The sequence below is a fragment of the Pelophylax lessonae genome (assembly GCF_965119305.1).
Source record: "Pelophylax lessonae genome assembly, chromosome: 4".
Classification (NCBI taxonomy): Eukaryota; Metazoa; Chordata; class Amphibia; order Anura; family Ranidae; genus Pelophylax; species Pelophylax lessonae.
Genome location: NC_138771.1, coordinates 499,403,114 through 499,416,055, shown reverse-complemented (window position 1 = coordinate 499,416,055; position 12,942 = coordinate 499,403,114). Strand labels below are relative to the sequence as shown.

The following is a 12,942-nucleotide window of genomic DNA, read 5'->3' as shown; positions in this document are numbered from 1 at the left end:
TGTTATGGAGAAGGGAAGGGGGTATGGGGTTTGGGGTTGGGTGTTGATTTTTTTTAGTCCTGTCCTAGAATGACAACTCTACTTCCTCTTAGATAAAGTATGGTGAGTGGGTGAGGACAGGAAGTATGTTACTGGCAGGATCATCAGGTGAAAATAAAGGAGAAAAAACCACCACATTTAAGTACTAGTACAGCTGTGGCCAAAAGCTTTGAGAATGAAACAAATATTAATTTTCACAAACTCTGCTGCCTTAGTTTTTATGATGGCAATTTGCATATACTCCAGAATGTTATGAAGAGTGATCAGATGAATTGCAATGAATTGCAAAGTCCCGGGGGGTGGGGGGGAGCCGAAAGACGTGATATGAGGGAGGGGAGAGATCTCGAGGCACCAAACGCCAGGTAGAATGGAGCTCTGTGCTCTGGTTTCCGGCCCTGCATTGCTGTAGTGTATTAACACAGACAGGCTGTTCAGGTTGCTTCTTTATTCACTGCACATCAGCATGCAACTAACTTCAGCCACACCCAGCTCCCAAACATATACATAATTGTAACATTTTGCAGACAGCAACTTAACCCGTTGCTTACCATACTACATTCCCTCCTCTCTTTGAATAAAACATAACATGCACAACGTATTAATAAGATTAACAAAATGCATGGATGAACAACTAAAAATTTAACCTATAAACTCCTGACTATACACATAGTCCTTAAGGTAGGCCGGTGGATTTGTTGCTCGTTTTTCTCTTGGCCATTCCGATGTGGATGGTTGTGGATTGAAGTCTGGATCACTGGCAGTATCATCACTACTCTTTGCCTGTTCGCCAGCTTCCGATACTTGACCTTCTGACTCAATAAATTTCTTCACAAATGAGGAATTACGCACTTTTGTGTGTCCATCTAAATCCTCTAAAACCACTTGAGTACCTCTTTTCTCCTTTACAACATAAGGCTCAGGTTCAAAGGACGGAGCCAGTTTGTTAAACCGATCACTTTGAAGCAACACCTTATCACCCTGTTGAAGGCCACTAGGTTGACAATGGCGGCGGTGGTTTGCATACTGTTCAGCCCGGATCTTCCTTTCCTCATCAATATGCCGAAAAGGTTTCTGACTTGTAGGAGGACCCCCAATGTCTGGCAATTTTGTCCTGAATTTGCGACCACAAAGAAGTTCCGCAGGACTAACGCCAGTGACAGTATGCGGAGTTGTGCGATAAGCCAAAAGAAAACGCCACAGTTCCTTTTTCCAGTCTCTTCTCTCTAAATGAGCAATCCGCAAAGCTTTCAGCAAGGTTCGATTCTGGCGTTCCACTTCTCCGTTAGCCTGTGGCCAGTATGGAGTTGTACGATGATGTTCAATAGCATTTGATTTCAGATAATCCTGAAATTCCTGAGAAGTAAATTGGGCACCATTATCACTCACAATCCGATTAGGCAACCCATGAGATGCAAAAATGCTCTCCAAGCCCTCAATTACAGTTGATGATGTAGCTTTAGTGAGAACTACCACCTCTTGCCACCTTGAATAATAGTCCACAACAACTAAAAGATGGTGTCCAGATGGAATGTCGCACAGATCAATGGCTAAATCTTCCCATGGTCCCTCAGGTAGAACAGTGTGAGTTACTGGTTCTGGTTTAGGTTTGCTGCCCACCAACTGACATGCTCAACATGACGAAACCAAACGTTCCACATCCTTGTCAATTCCTGGCCACCAGACTTTCTCACGTAATCTTTGTTTGGTGCGTACAATGCCTTGATGGCCCTCATGGGCTAAATGTAATGTACGTTTCCGTAAATCTTTAGGCATCACAATACGATTGCCACGTAGAACTAGTTGTCCTGCAATACTCAGCTCTTGTTTGATTCTGTGATAGCTTGGGTCACAATCCACCCAAACCCCTTGTCTTACACATTTTCTCAACCGAGCAATTTCCGGATCCACAGATGACAATTCTTCAACCTCCCGCGGTGTCAATGCCTGAGGCATGGCGTTAGTAGCCACAAAACGAATGTACTCTTCTGCCAGGTTATGAACAGGTGCAGAAGACTGAGGCAATCTGGAAAGTGCATCTGCCGCATTAGTCGGTCCAGGTCTGTACCGCACTGTAAAGCGATATGGTAACAATCTGAGAACCCATCTCTCAATTCTGGCGGATGGTTTTGAGCGTGGCGAATATATCACTTCCAGAGGCTTGTGGTCTGTGATGATTTCAAAATCAAGGCCGTAGAGATAGGTGTGAAACCTTTCACATCCCCAAACAACAGCCAAAGCTTCTTTCTCGGTCTGAGAATAACGTCTCTCTACATCAGTGAGGGATCTGCTTGCATACTGAATAGGCCTGTAATCGCCTGTGCATTGTCTCTGAACCAAGATGGCGCCTAACCCCACAGGGCTAGCATCGACAATAACTTGGGTGTGTGCAGTAGGATTGAAATAAGCCAAAGTTGTGGCGCAAGTCAGCCGTCTCTTAAGTTCATCAAATGCACCTTGTTCCAAAAAGCCCCACTTCCACGGGACTGCTTTGCGAGTCAACACTCTCAAAGGTTCACTGACAGTCGCCATATCTGGAATAAACTTGGCACAGTAATTCACTAGCCCAAGAAAACTGCGTACTTCTGCAGGGTTTTCAGGATTTCTGGCATCAGACACAGCTTTAATTTTACAGTCCTCCGGACCAATGCCCCTGTCAGACAGCACATGGCCCATAAAAGTCATTTTATTCATTTGAAATGTGCATTTCTTCTCATTTAATGTTATCCCTTTCTCCTTCAAGCGATTTAGCACTGCAGGGAGACGTTCGTCGTGCTCCTGTGTGTTTGTTCCCCACACAATTATATCATCAAAAATGTTATGCGTGCCTTCACAACCATGTAGCACTTGCTGAATCACATGTTGATAGGCCTCCGGTGCGGACGATACGCCAAACATCAACCTCTTGTATCTAAAAAGACCTTTATGGCTTGCAAATGTAGTGATGACTCTAGATGCTGGGGTCAATTCAATCTGATGATAACCCCATTTCAAATCCAGTTTACTGAAGACACTTGCCCCATTCATTGCATGCAGAACATCTTCAATAGTGGGAATTGGATGTCTCTCTCTCTGCACAGCTTGGTTAGCACATCTCATGTCCACACAAATCCGAATATCTGTGCCCTTTGGTACAACAACTAACGGCGATACCCATGGAGTGGGCCCTTCCACAGGTTCAATAATGTCAAGGTCTAGCAGCTCTGCCAGTTTGTGCTCAACAGGTGATCTCAGGCTATAAGGAAGTCTGCGTACTGGCTGTGCAATAGGCTTTACATGTGGATCAATGTAAAGCTCCAACTGAAAATCCTTTAATTTTCCAAACCCAGAGAAGCAATCTTTAAATTCCTCTTTCAATGCAGAAATAGCAGGAGACACCATATTCACTCTTGCGCTGCCTACATCACGGCCAATCTGTAACACCCCTAGTGCCATTGCAGTTTGACGACCAAGCAGAGGCGACCCTGTGCCATCTACAACATAGAATTCGGTCTGCAATGGAGGACCAGTCTCATGTGTTTGAACAGAGGTATAAAATTTGCCTTTAAGTTGCAGTGGTGTACTGGAGCCATAAGTATAAATCTGTTTAGTGGCGTTACACAATTTAAGGTGATTTTCTCTGCCATTAAGACTGTGCCAAGAAGCCAAGTCCATAACATTGCATGTAGCTCCAGAGTCAATCAACACTGACACATCTGTATTTCCAATCTTAATGGTTAATGTCCCAGCTTGCAGAGAACACAGGGAGAATATAAATTCACAGTCAGGAGCACTCTCTTTATCCTCAGCTATAACATTTACTTGTGCAGATTGTCCTTTGGTTTTGTTATCTCTGGTTGTACTTCTACACACAGCTGCAAAATGACCTGTCTTTCCACAAGCATAGCACATTTTATTCTGTACCACAGTGCAGTCCTGACTTGTGTGTCCCGCCCTGCCACATTTATTGCAGGTGATATGTAAAGTCCTCTTTGAAAAACTCTCTTTCCTACTCCAGATATTCCTATTATTATAGGTAGGTTTGGAGACTGTATTGACAGATGCAGTGTTCTTGGTTTCAATATGCAGAGCCTGGAGCTCAGACAGTTCAATGGCTCTTGCAATCTCCTGCAGACTAGTAAGTGTGAGACTAGGTTCTCTCAATAATCTCCTCCTGAGGTGCACAGATGTGCATTTCTCTATGACCTGATCTCTGATTATCTCCTCAGTTACAGTCCCAAAATCACAAGACTTTGCCAGATATTTCAGCCTAGTCACATAACTGTCTGTGGTTTCTCCCAGTTCTTGCACAGCCTGTCTAAACTTATATCTTTCATATACATAATTGTAACATTTTGCAGACAGCAACTTAACCCGTTGCTTACCATACTACAATTGCCCGCCCGGTCACGCTCCACGATCCCCCTCATAGACCAGTGCCGACGCTGAGAGGATCGGACGACCTGAGTAGCCATCCAGCCCGCCTCACTTTTTGTTTGTTTCCTCCCTGCCTCGCTGATCGAGGGGAGATGATCAGACGCTGGGACATTTGCAAAGTAGTTGCTGAGACCCTTTGAGAATATCAGGGCTGAAGACGCTGTGGAGAAAAAATGGGGCAAGTGGGACTGGTGCTTGGCTGATGAATGGGATGTGAGAGATCCCAAAGGAAGCTCTGGAAATAGAGAGAATTGGGGAGAGCCAGCAGGAGCGAGTGAAAGCTAATATTGAACCCCTGTACCCTAAAGATCTCTATGGTCAGCAAGTATTATAATATCACAGCATTACAGTCTCAAGTTTCAAAACCTGTTTTACCATTTTACATCTGACAATGGACTTTTATGTATTTCTTCTCAATAGCCTAAAGAGGTTTCCAGGATTTTATAAATATTTCCTGCTCCCTATCTGATTTATTGTATCACAATTACTATATGGATTACTGAACTGGCTGCTTTGGTGGCTGCTCCTTATTTTGGTGAGACCTGTGCGCTTTGTGAAGAGAGTCTGTTATAGAGATGAAGAGATTTTATAAAATCCCTAATCCCTCCTAAGGTGACATTTATCGATTATTTGAAGATCCTGGTTAAAAAGTGTGGCATCACGGTCCCTTCTTTCTGAACTGTTTCTTGGAGGTTGGCTTGTTACTCTATGGTACTTGTGGTATTCTCGGTCTATAAGATAGAGACATTAGATATCACCGTACATAATAGACTGGTCCTAAATAAAACTCTAAACAAATAAATAAGAAGGGCAGACCAGCTAGGGGCGTAGCCCCCGAAAAAACCCAGAGGACCAGTGCTAGCCCCAATACCATAAAAAAGTTTATGATACAGGAGGATAAAGTGGATAAGACAGTGTCTGAGAAATTACAAGGGGCTTGATTAAAGCAAAGAGAAACAAAAAGGGACTCAGATAGATCATTACCTGGCCTAATAGATGGGGAGCAAACCCTCTTAGAACAGACTACAGAAGTGGATACAGAAATAGAACAAAATACAGAAGATATATATATACAAAATGTTCAACCACTAACTAAAGGAGAAATTGCTATTACGCTTAAGTCACTGGAAATCTTTAAAAACAGACCTGACAACAATTAGTAAAGATCTTAGCCATTTATTACATCGCATGGAGGACCTATAGAAAAAGCAGGAAGGACATTTGAAAATGATAAATGTCTTTAAGGGGGAAAAAAAACAAAAAAAGGGATCTGGCATACTTATTGGAGGATCAGGAGAATAGGAGCATGAGAAAAAAACGTAAGGATTCGGGGGTTACCAGAACAACATGGTAGACAAGATAGAGTGGAGAACATGACGAAAATTTTTAATCCACTGTTGGATAGAGCAGAGACAGACCCAATAGGAATTTAAAGAGCACATCGTTTAAGGAGACCAGTAAATATCGCAGCTGATATACCCAGAGATGTCATCATAAGGTTTTAGAACTATTCAGATAAGGCACAGATATGGACAAATCTAAGGAAGAAAATCCCGGTTAAATATGAAGGTATAGATGTTCAGATCTTTGCAGACTTGTCCCAAGCAACTTTAAGAAGAAATAGGTTATTGAAACCACTGATAGAATTAACGCAGAAACAAGAGATCCAATATAATTGGGGATTTCCAGCCTGTTTGGTAGGCAAAAAAAATGGAAGAACAGCAAGAATTTCCTGAAGAATTTCCTGAAGAAATCCCTGATTTTTGTGGAAAATTAGACATACCTATCCCTAAGATTCCAGGATGGACTAAAGAAGTTGAAGAGGTAGAGACTAATAGTGAAGAACAGTGGTGGTTAGCTCCAAAGAAGAAGAAGATGATGAAGAATTAATGAACTAACTAATTGATTCTGATGGGGAGTGAGGGGGGCTGGGGGTAGATGGGGGGGGGGGTTGGAGGGTGAGGGAGTGGGTAGAGGTTTGGGGTAGGAATCGATAGAGCAACAGACTTTATATAGAATTTTGAATAATGATAATGTTGCTAGGAGGGATCTGGTTTTTTTTCCCCCCTACCTTGGTGGAAGGGAGGGAATTGTCACGGTTGTGTTAGCTGAGCATCACCTCTGGAGGGAGCAGAGTGGGGAGAAACCTATGGGTAAGTCCCTAAAAACAATGGGGTAGGGGTTGGGGGGCTGGATGGAGGGGAGGAGGGGGATGGAGGATGGGGTGGGGAAAGAAGGGAAAGGAGTTGGCGGAGGAGATCCAAGAAAGGAAAAATCCACGTTGTAGTCACATCTTTTTTTGAGTGTTATAGGAGTTTTATAGGAAATATAAGGAAGCCATTCTTCTGTTTTTCTCTCCCCGATTCTACGGGGCTTGGACTCGGGGAGAGTCATATTAGGAGAAGTTGGAGGAGATAAAGAGATTAAAATGATAATGAATGCATTAAAACTCATATCATATAATGTAAGGGGCTTAATACACCAACTAAAAGACATAAATTATTGGAGGAACTTAGACGTAATCTCGCTAAGATTGTTTTTTTGCAGGAGACATATATTGCCCAAGATAGTTATATAAAGATATACTCTAAACACTTTCCAACCTGGTTTTACGGTGATTCTCCCATAAAAAAAGCAAAAGGAGCGGCAATAGGATTTGCCAAGGATGTTAGATTTTCCCTAAAAGATAGATTTGTTGACCCAGATGGCAGATATATCTTCCTAAAGGGTCAACTGCTGGGCTTGGACTACACTTTGGCAAATGTCTATTGTCCAAATAGGAATCCAAAAAAATATTTAAAAAGAATAATAGATAAATTGTCTGTATTTAAAAAAGGTATCTTAATTTTGGCGAGAGAATTTAGTTTTTGTATGGATCCATCCATGGACTGTACGTCAAGTGCATGGTTGAGAGAGGGATCTCAATTAAGAAAGGTCAGAGATAAGCTGTATAAATGTCAACTAGTAGATGTTTGGAGAATACAACATCCTGGAGAAAGAAATTACTCATTCTACTCTCCTGTGCATTTGACGTACTCAAGATTGGATTACATATTGATAGACCATAGGCTGATAGAGGTGTTAGATAATACATCAATAGAGTCTGTGCCAATTTCTGACCACCCCCGATTACAGCAAAATAAAATGTTTAGGGACCCAAGGTAAAGCAAATATATGGAGATTAAATGAAGAACTGATAAGGGATGAGGAGGCCGGAAGGAAGATAGAGGAAGAATTTGATCAATATTTTTCACTAAATTAATCCCCCAATGTCCCGTTGGCTACACTATGGGAAGCACATAAAGTCTACATTAGAGGGATATTTATCTCAATTGGATTCAGAAAAAAAAGAGAAAGAACGGCAAACATAAATAATATAGTAACAGAATTGCATGAGCTCGAACGGAAACATAAAGTGAATTTAGAGCCAGAAACATATAAAGAGTTGGTATTAAAGAGAGATAAATTAGGAGAACTATTAGAAGAGGAGACGAGATGTTTTTTCAATAGGGTGGCCAAGGCGAGATGCCAGTGGGGAAATAAACCTGCAAAGCATCTTTCAATATTATTAAGAAATAAAAAATTGCATAACTTTATAGGAAAAATAAAGAACAGCAAAGGAGATGTAGTATTCGCCACTAACGAAATAGCGAGTGCCTTTCATAATTACTACAAAAACTTATGTTTTAAAAAGCTTATGAAAGGCACTCGCTATTCATGATTCAAAACTCCGTTAACCTCCCTGGCGGTATTCCTGAGTGTGGCTCGGGGTGGAATTTCAGTGTCATTAGCGGTAACCCCGAGCCCCACTCGGGGTACCGCCAGGGAGCATCGCTGGATCCTAGAAGAGAGGTTACTTACCTTGTCCCCGGGATCCCGCAATGTATTCCGGCAGCATACGGCGGCCGGATCTTCCGCCTGATGCTGTGTGCCCCAGCTTCCGTCTCCTGCGAGCGCCGCGTCGCAGGGTGGTGGACCCGGCAGCAAATTCAAAAAGTAAAACACAAAAACACCCTGATATCTTGTAATCCTATTGGATTACATTACTAAATAAAATAAATTGACATTAGTTTGCCCCCCAGTGCCCTTGCCTGCATTTTTACTGTACTATATATATATATATATATACTGTATAGATATATATATATATATATATATATATATATATAGTATATATATATATACAATATATATATATATATACAGGATATATATATATATATACAGGATATATATATATGTGTGTATATATATATATATATATATATATATATATATATATATATATATACTTTAACTTATTTATAGCTATTTATTATATTATAATTTATGACTTTGTGTTTCAAACTTTATCGTACCCGAGATGTTATAAAGAAGAACGCACAGTAAAAAAAAAATCATATGTAAATAGTTGGTTTGGGCTGCTCGTCCTTAAGAATTACATGCAAAATAATTGTACTGCTATCAGCACCTAAAATCAGAAACAATCATATCGCCAGGGAGGTTAATAGATAAAGAAAGGTTAGCAGCACTAGATGTACCAATTTCACAAGATGAAATAAACGAAGCCTTAAAAAATACATCAAAAGGGAAGAGCCCAGGCCCAGACGGATTTACATCTAGATATTATAAAAGATTTAAGGAAATTTTAACCCCCAAAATTCATATATGAATGAAAAAGGAAAGGATGGTAAAATGAGAACTGAATTACTGCAAGCACAAATAACGGTAATTCCTAAAGAAGGTAAAGACCTAACCCTATGTTCCATCTATAGACCTATTGCCCTACTAAATTCGGATACAAAACTGTATGCAAAGATTTTAGCAACATGATTGAAAGATTTAATGGTAGACTGGATTCATCCAGACCAAACAGGATTTGTACCGGGTAGAGAGCAATTATTAATACATAGGTCAAAAAGGCATGAGTCTCCGGCCCTCTTACTGTCAATTGATGCCGAAAAAGCATTTGACAGGGTGGACTGGAAATTCATGATGGAAACAATAGAATTTCTAGGGGTGGACCCTAGAATTAAAACGTTGGATTGGGGCCTCATATAGAAGCCCAACAGCTGCGGTAAAGATAAATGGTACTTTGTAATCTAATTTTGAAATGTAGAATGGGACCAAACAGGGCTGCCCCCTTTCACCTTTATTGTTCGTCTTGTCATCGGAACCCCTTTTGGCAACAATTAGAAATAACGAAGATATAAAGGGGGTGAAGATAGGACAAGGCGAACATAAAATTACAGATGACATCCTATTCTTTGTAAGAAATCGTGGAATTAGCTTGCCAAATATTAATATGGAGTTGAGGAAATACGAAGAATTATCTAATTTTAAGATAAATCCAATTAAATCGGAAATACTAAATATTGGTTTAAATAAAAAAGAAGATCTAGCTCTGCAGGGGGAATTTCCGTTTATCTGGGCGAGGTCGAAACTAAAATATTTTGGGATAAATATATCATCTTCTTTGGAAAACTTTTATGTAGACAATTATATCCCTCTGCTGGAGGAGATAAGGTTAAGTATTAGGAAAATATCGGGTTGTTTAACATCTTGGTTGGGCAGAGTCAACATGTTTAAGATGATGATTCTGCCTAACATTTTGAACAAATTTCAAATGCTACCAATCACTATTCCATCAGCTTACTTTAAAAAAACGCCTAAAACTATGATACTGAGATATATTTCGCAAGGGAAAAAAACTAGAGTGCTGTGGGTGACTCTCAGCAGGAATAAACTAGCAGGGGGTTTAGGGGGACCAGATATTAAGAGATATTACATGGCAACTGTACTTTCACGTACGATTAAAAAAAAAAAAAAGATTCAGAAAAAAGATGGGTTGGGTTGGAATTTATGTTAAGCCAAACACAATTAGATAGGAATATTTGGATCCCACCAAAGTATAGGGAAACACATGAGGGGACTCATGATATGACGAGGGTGTCGTACAGGATTTGGGACGCTTTTTATAAGCAGGCCAGATGGAAATACAACTCCCCATTATTATCTTTAGATGGCACAAATATTTTTCCACCAGGGTTAAAGAAAAAATATGGGGGAGGGTTAAGAGATTTAAAATTAAAAGATATAATACATAAAAGAAAGATTATGCCTTTAGATGAACTTAACACGAAGAGAGGTTTGTCACTAAATGGATGGAGTTATAGGCAATTATCACACTTTGTGGGATCACTACCACCATCCATCAGATCAGGAAAGGTATTACTCCACATGGAAAAACTATGTGATCTGCAAAAGAAGATAAGATATGGTCTGTCTCAGGTGTATGGGGTGCTTACTGATCTGGTGGGAATGAGGAGGTCCCCATTTTTGGAGAAATTGGAAAAATAAATTAGAGTGAGATTTGGAGGAGGAGGGTGAAAAAACAGTGTTGAGAGCAGACTACTGCACTGCTAGAGATGTAAACACTATAGAGATGAACTATAAAGTTTTAGCAAGATGGTATGTAACACCAGTTATTGCGCACCGACATCAAACAGAGAAATCGGAATTATGTTGGAGGGGGTGTCAGGTGGAGGATACAATGGTACATATCTGGTGGGAATGCCCTAAGATACGTATATTCTGGTTGAAGATACAACATCTTATTAATCAGATTACTGGAGAAAGAGTGATGGATGATCCCTGGGTATGATTATTTTATAAGGTAGATGGTTCTTTCAAGAAATATAAAAACACAATTATCCCAAATCTATAAGGTAGGGGTTGTACAAGGCAATGTTATATAGGTAATAAGATAAGAGAGCTGGTTTTCTTTTGTTTTCTTACAAATTTATATGATATACTTTGTATAACTCGATTAAAACAATAAAACTTTTTGATAAAAAAATGCAAAGTCCCTCTTTGCCATGAAAATGAACTTAATCCCCCCCCCCCCCCAAAATAAATTCCACTGTATTTCAGCGCTGCCACAAAAGGACTAGCTGAAATCACGTTAGTGATTCTCTCATTAACACAGGTGTCAGTGTTGACAAGGACAAGGCTGGAAATCCCTCTGTAATTCTGATTGAGTTAGAATAACAGACTGGGACTATCATTATAATCTTTACACCTCTACTATACCAGCGTCAGGACTGTTAGCGCTTGACAAATGTTAATTATATCTATGACCTTGATAACTTCAACGGTATTGTTACTTGAATTGCTATTTGTTTTGTTTTTTTGTATTTAATTGGAAGTAAATCTATGACATAAGTAATGGCGCCACCACTGACATTTGTGTTTATTGCTTTACAACTATCTGTTTTTCAATTTCTAAAAAAAAATATTTTATTGGAAAAAAAAGAATAATAGACTAGACTGGAGGGTGGTGCTTGAAACAATTGTTCTTCCTCTATTAAACCTGCAAGGAAACATGTGCAGTCATCATTGCTTTGTACATAAAGGGATTCACAGGCAAGAATATTGTTGCTACCTAGATTGCTTCAGGCCACCCAAGAAAGTCCAGCAAGTGCCAGGATCATCTTCTACAGTTGATTCAGCTGCGGGATCGGGGCACCACTAGCGCAGAGCTTGCTCAGGAATGGCAGTAGGCAGGTGTGAGTGCATCTGCACACACACATTGAGGCGAAGACTTTTGGAGGTTGGCCTGATGTAAAAAAGGGCAGCAAAGAAGCCATTTTCTCTCCAGAAAAAAACATTAGGGACAGACTGTTATTCTGCAAAAGGTACAAGGATTGGACCACTGAGTACTGGGGTAAAGTAATTTTCTCTGATGAATCCCCTTTCTAAATGTTTGGAACATGCAGAGAAAACCTTGTCTGGAGAAGAAAAGGTGAGCGCTACCATCAGTCCTGTGTCATACCAACAGTACAGCATCCTGAGACCATTCATGTGTGGGGTTGCTTATCAGCCAAGGGAGTAGGTTCACTCACAATTGTGCCTAAGAACACCATGAATATAGAACAGTACAAAAATATCCTCCGAGAGCAACTTCTTCCAACCCTCCAAAAAAAGTTTGGTGACGAACAAAGCCTTTTCCAGCATGAAGGAGCACCTTGCCACAAGGCAAAAGTGAAAACTAATGCCCCGTACACACGTACCGATCGTCGGCCGAACGATCGGCCGTCTTTTGTCCGAGGGCTGTCTTGTCTGTTGAAAAGTGCAAAAGACTGCACACTAATTTTGTCGGCCAACAACAGCCGACTGCAGAAGTGATGTCATGTGATGGTTAACTTTACTGGTCTTTTTTCTTTTCTGAGCATGCCCAGTCTTGCAAATCTGCTGTCTGTCGGCCGAATTCTGTACTGACTGGCGAACAATCGGCCGTTCTGGTGTCGGCATACAAAAATTTTAATGCTTGCACGACAGATTCTGTTCGGCCGAAAGTGCGCTGTCGGCTGTCGGAAGCATCATACTAACAAGCCGAAAATCGGCCGATCGTTCGGCGGCCGAACAGTTTCGGCCGACAATCGGTACATGTGTACGGGCCTTTAGTGTCTTGGGGAACAAAACATTGAA

The 12,942-nt window shown here is 40.7% G+C and overlaps 1 protein-coding gene across 2 annotated transcripts in view; it reads left to right on the top strand.

Moving 5' to 3' along the window:
* LOC309553436 (sodium- and chloride-dependent betaine transporter-like) overlaps positions 1–12,942 on the top strand; it is a 146,372-nt gene that overhangs the window by 99,842 nt on the left and 33,588 nt on the right. The window lies entirely within an intron of this gene.